This window comes from Saimiri boliviensis, chromosome 3 (assembly GCF_048565385.1).
Source record: "Saimiri boliviensis isolate mSaiBol1 chromosome 3, mSaiBol1.pri, whole genome shotgun sequence".
In the NCBI taxonomy this organism is placed as follows: Eukaryota; Metazoa; Chordata; class Mammalia; order Primates; family Cebidae; genus Saimiri; species Saimiri boliviensis.
This window is the reverse complement of record NC_133451.1, coordinates 91944157-91950156: the sequence shown is the minus strand read 5'-3', so window position 1 is coordinate 91950156 and position 6000 is coordinate 91944157.

The following is a 6000-nucleotide window of genomic DNA, read 5'->3' as shown; positions in this document are numbered from 1 at the left end:
GCGCCACCATGCCCAGCTAATTTTTTTGTATTTTTAGTAGAGACGGGGTTTCACCATGTTGACCAGGATGGTCTCGATCTCTTGACCTCGTGATCCACCCACCTCAGCCTCCCAAAGTGCTGGGATTACAGGCTTGAGCCACTGCGCCCGGCCTCATACACGCATTTTTAATACAAGTTTTGGTGTGATTTTAGGGAGCTGAGAAACAGATTTGGGGCCGGGCGCAGTGGCTTGCACCCGTAGTCCCAGCACGTTGGGAGGCTGAGGCAGACAGATCATTTGAGGTCAAGTTTGAGACCAGCCTGACCAACATGGCAAAACCCCGTCTCTACTAAAAATACAGGAATTAGCCGAGTGTGGTGCCACATGCCTGTAGTTCCAGCTACTCCAGGGGCTGAGGCAGGAGAATCACTGAAACCCGGAAGACGGAGGTGGCAGTAAGCTGAGGTTGTGCCACTGCCCTCCAGCCTGGGCCCCTGAGTGAGACTCCATGTCAAAAAAAGAAAAAAAAGAAAACAGATTTTGGAGAGCCCTGGAAAGGAGACCGACCATCCCTACAAATACAACTGCCTCATCAATGGGAACCTGAAGCCAATGCCTCACTGGAGCCCCGGCCCTCCTTGCCACAGCACCCAGATTCTCCTTGTGAGAACGGTCTCTGCTTAGCCCATTCTTGCAACTCCTATGTAGGCACTTAAGACACTCCCTCAAACGTCAGAATGAATACAGCCCACAGACAGGAGGCATCTTCTATCTGGCCATGGACCCAGGCAGTTCCAACAGGAGGCTCATGGAGGGGAGGTTTGCTCTGGGGCTCAGCTGTGAGAGCCCCAGCCTAGAGTGGCCAGTAGCTCTCTTGGCACCTGAGGAAAGCAGGCATGAAAGAAATCCCACTCCCACAGGTAAGGTGTGGAGACCTCCAGAATGGTCCAACCATCCTGCGTTCAGGAATTCATGGCCTCATCTGTAGCCTTCCCTTCGTGAGAGCTGATCTACTTGTGGGCTGATCTACTGACTTGCTTCTAACTATGGGGTCTGGCAGAAGTGAGATCAGGTCTCAAGAGACAGACTGTGACTTCTGTCTCACTAGCGTATGCTCACATTATCTGAGGAAGCAAGCTACCACGTGAGCCACCCTATGCCAGCCACCCACATGGCAAGGAACCAAGGGAGACTCCAGCCACAAGCCCACTACAGACCAAATTCTGCACCAGGAAACCTGGGGAGCTCAGAGATGGGTCCCCTCATAGACCAAAGGAATGGCATCAAGGGCCCAGAAATAAAGCCACCCATTTAAAGCCGTCTAATTTTAGATAAATATGTCAAAAGGACACAATGGGGAAAAGGACAGTGTCTCCTGAGTGGTGTTGGGAAAACTGGGCCTCCACATGCAGAATGAAATTAGACCCTTATCACACACCATCCACAAAAATGCAATCAAAATATATTAAAGAATTAAAAGTAAGACCTGGCCGGGCACGGGGCTCACGCCTATAATCCCAACACTTTGGGAGACTGAGGCGGGTGGATCACAAGGTCAAGAGATCGAGACCATCCTGGTCAACATGGTGAAACCCTGTCTCTACTAAAAATACAGAAAATTAGCTGGGCATGGTGGTGCAGGCCTGTAACCCCAGCTACTCAGGAGGCTGAGGCAGGAGAATTGCCTGAACCCAGTAGGCAGAGGTTGCGGAAAGCCGAGATCGTGCCATTGCACTCCAGCCTGGGTAACAAGAGCGAAACTCTGTATCCAAAAAAAAAAAAAAGTAAGACCTGTTCGTGACCAGCTTGGTCAACATGGTGAAACCCCATCTCTACAAGATACAAAAATTAGCCAGACAGGGTGGCACGCACCTTTAGTCCCCAGCTACTTGCATCTGTATTCCCAACTACTCAGGAGGCTGAGACAGGAGAATTGCTTGAACCCGAGAGGTGGAGGCTGCAGTGATCAGTGGGAGACAGATTAAGACTTCATCTCAAAAAATATATACGTGGCCGGGCGCGGCAGCTCAAGCCTGTAATCCCAGCACTTTGGGAGATGGAGGCGGGTGGATCACGAGATCAAGAGATCGAGACCATTCTGGTCAACATGGTGAAACCCCGTCTCTACTAAAAATACAAAAAAAATTAGCTGGGTATGGTGGCACGTGCCTGTAATCCCAGCTACTCAGGAGGCTGAGGCAGGAGAATTGCCTGAACCCAGGAGGTGGAGGTTACGGTGAGCCAAGATTGCGCCATTGCACTCCAGCCTGGGAACAAGAGTGAAACTCCATCTCAAAAAAAACAAAAACAAAAACAAACAAACAAACAAACAAAATATATATATATACATAAATGTTTGCAAAGCCACAATTGGAGGGAGCACCTCCTACCACACCACACAGTCACGATTACAAGTATGGTGACTGGATGCTTTCATATCACATTGTTTACTGTCACGCATTTGTATAATTATCGTCAAGATGCCATAACAGGGAGCTCTCACATGTGCCCTCCCCTTACTGAGATTGTGACCAAAGACCCACCAATTCGCGTCAGGGGTGCAGCATAGGGTGTTGGAGGAAAATTGAGTAGCAAAACAAAACTTGCAAACAAGAGGAGAACATGCAACCAAAACCCAGAGAGTGGCAGTGGCCCTGGACAGCGGATTTGTTTTCACATCATTGTTATAGCAAAATGAAGTAATTTGAAGACCTGCTATACATGAGACAAAGCTAAAGAAAATTTCCAGGTTTCAGGAGTTCAAGATCAGCCTAGGCAACAGAATGAGATGCAGTCTCTGTAAAAATATTTTAGGCCAGGTGCAATGACTCATGCCTGTAATTCCAGCAGTTTGGGAGGCCGAGGTGAACAGATCACTTGAGGTCTGGAGTTCAAGACAACCTGGCCATCATGGTGAAACCCCATCTCTACTAAAAAAAAATTATCCACGTCTAGTGGCGGGCGCTGAAGCAGGAGAATTGCTTAAACCCGAGAGACACAGGATGCAGTGAGCCGAGATCAAGCCACTGTACTCCAGCCTGAGTGACAAAGCAACTCTGTCCCAAAAAAATAAAAAATAAACAACAACAACAACAAAAAACCTAAGGCACACAGAATAACGTAAAAAGCCCTATCAAATGTGTAATTTTTTGACTACTGTGTGAGGGAATGTGTTCTTTTTTCCAGTCCACGAGGGGGCGTAGTTTTAAGGGCAACAATTTCCCAGGGCCATGTGCCCCTCTCATCTCTCTCCCTCCGGGAGAAACTAAGAGTCTATCACTACAGCGGAAGTTCCAAGGAACTCCTTTTATTGGCCAGGGGTCTTAGAGAAGGTAAGGGTTCCTCTGAGGTTAAAAGTCCCCTTCTTCTACACCACTTCAAACTCCATATTTGAATCCCCTTCCACAAACACTCCCTTCGTGGAAACCTGTCTTCCCCTCCTAAACTCCACTACTATTCCCCTTCCACTCAGTGTAAAACCTACTTTCCTTTCCCAAATTCCATCTTTCTTTTTTTTTTTTGAGACGGAGTTTTGCTGTTGTTACCCAGGCTGGAGTGCAATGGCGCAATCTCGGCTCACCACAACCTCCGCCTCCTGGGTTTAGGCAATTTTCCTGCCTCAGCCTCCTGAGTAGCTGGGATTACAGGCACGCGCCACCATGCCCAGCTAGTTTTTTGTATTTTTAGTAGAGACGGGGTTTCACCATGTTGACCAGGATGGTCTCGATCTCTTGACCTCGTGATCCACCTGCCTCGGCCTCCCAAAGTGCTGGGATTACAGGCGTGAGCCACCGCACCTGGCCCCAAATTCCATCTTTCTTTTTTTTTCCCAAATCCCATCTTTCTTTTTTTTTTTTTTTTTTTTTTTTGAGAAGGAGTTTCGCTCTTGTTACCCAGGCTGGAGTGCAATGGCGCAATCTCGGCTCACCGCAACCTCCGCCTCCTGGGCTCAGGCAATTCTCCTGCCTCAGCCTCCTGAGTAGCTGGGATTACAGGCACGCGCCACCACGCCCAGCTAGTTTTTTGTATTTTTAGTAGAGACGGGGTTTCACCATGTTGACCAGGATGGTCTTGATCTCTCGACCTCGTGATCCACCCGCCTCAGCCTCCAAAAGTGCTGGGATTACAGGCTTGAGCCACCGCGCCTGGCCCTAATTCCATCTTTCTAAATTCTCTCACTCAGTGTAAAAGTTAGTTGTTTATTTCTCTCTCCTTTTCCTGTTTCTCTTTCTCTAAATAAATCACTTTCTACAAACACTTTTAAGTCCGGCATTTACTGTGTACTGCACCGTGGTCCCCTCTCTCATTCTTAAAAAGGCAAAAATCCAAAAACCTGAAAGTCCTCTCAGGAAAGCTAAGGGTACCCTAAACCCCAATATGACATGTGGAAGCAATATTCCAGTAGAAATAGGCAGATCCGGCCGGGCTCGGTGGCTCAAGCCTGTAATCCCAGCACTTTGGGAGGCTGAGGCGGGTGGATCACAAGGTCGAGAGATCAAGACCAACCTGGTCAACATGGTGAAACCCCGTCTCTACTAAAAATACAAAAAATTAGCTGGGCATGGTGGCGCGTGCCTATAATCCCAGCTACTCAGGAGGCTGAGGCAGGAGAATTGGCTGAACCCAGGAGGCGGAGGTTGCGGTGAGCCGAGACCGCGCCATTGCACTCCAGCCTGGGTAACAAGAGCGAAACTCCGTCTTAAAAAAAAAAAAAAAAAAAAAAAAAAGAAATAGGCAGATCCATCAAAAACCTCTTCATCAAAACAAACCCTTAAAATTTTGAAAAAGCATGCTAGAGACAGGGAAGACATACTTGCAATACATACTAGCAATACATGACCCAGGTGTATGTCTAAAATAAGACAAAGAAGCCCTACAAATCACCATACAAAAGACAAACAGCTCCCCTTTTTTTTTTTTTTTTTTTTTTTTTTTTTTTGAGACAGAGTTTCGCTCGTTACCCAGGCTGGAGTGCAATGGCCCAATCTCAGCTCACCGCAACCTCCGCCTCCTGGGTTTAGGCAATTCTCCTGCCTCAGCCTCCTGAGTAGCTGGGACTACAGGCACGCACCACCATGCCCAGCTAATTTTTTGTATTTTTAGTAGAGACGGGGTTTCACCATGTTGACCAGGATGGTCTCGATCCCTCAACCTCGTGATCCACCCGCCTCAGCCTCCCAAAGTGCTGGGATTATAGGCTTGAGCCACCGCGCCCGGCTCAGCTCCCCCTTTTTTAAGAGATGGGATCTGTTGCACAGGCTCTGGGCAACATGGAGTCTATGCTGTGTTGCCCAAGCTGATCATGAACTCCTCAAGCTATCACCCCATCTCGGTTTCCCAAAGTGCTGGGATTGCAAGCCTGAGCCACCAAGACTGGCCAAACAACCCATTCTTTTAAGTGGACAAGAGCCTCTAACAGGCATCTGAACAATAAAGGTCATTTGAAAACCAGCAAGCACAAGAAAAATGCTCAAAATGCTTAATCACCATGAAACACAAATCAAAACTCTGATGCTAACCAAAGCAGACCACACAAAACACCAACAAAACTGCTAAAAGCTGTTACACAGTTACGCCACATGCTGGTAACCAAAGGAGCAGGAAAAGAAAGGCTCCCATGTGCTGCGTGCTATGGAAAACTGTTGGGCATGAGAGGGAGACCCCATGGGCTCACCACTTGCCCTACCACCCTGCTGTGCTGCCCTGTTGAAATACTCAACCAGAGCACACATGGATGTATACCAAAGCCTATGCCAAGATGTTCAAAACTAGTTTGTCGTCATTGCATGGGAAATAGCCAAACTCCTTTAACAACAGAAGAACAGGCCAGGCTCAGTCACTCACACCTGTAATCCTAGCATTTTGTGAGGCCGAGCGGGTGAATCATGAGGTCAAGAGATCAAGACCATCCTGGCCAACACAATGAAACCCCGTCTCTACTAAAAATACAAAAATCAATGGGGAGTGGTGGCACGTGTCTGTAGTCTCAGCTACTAGGGAGGCCGAGGCAGGAGAATC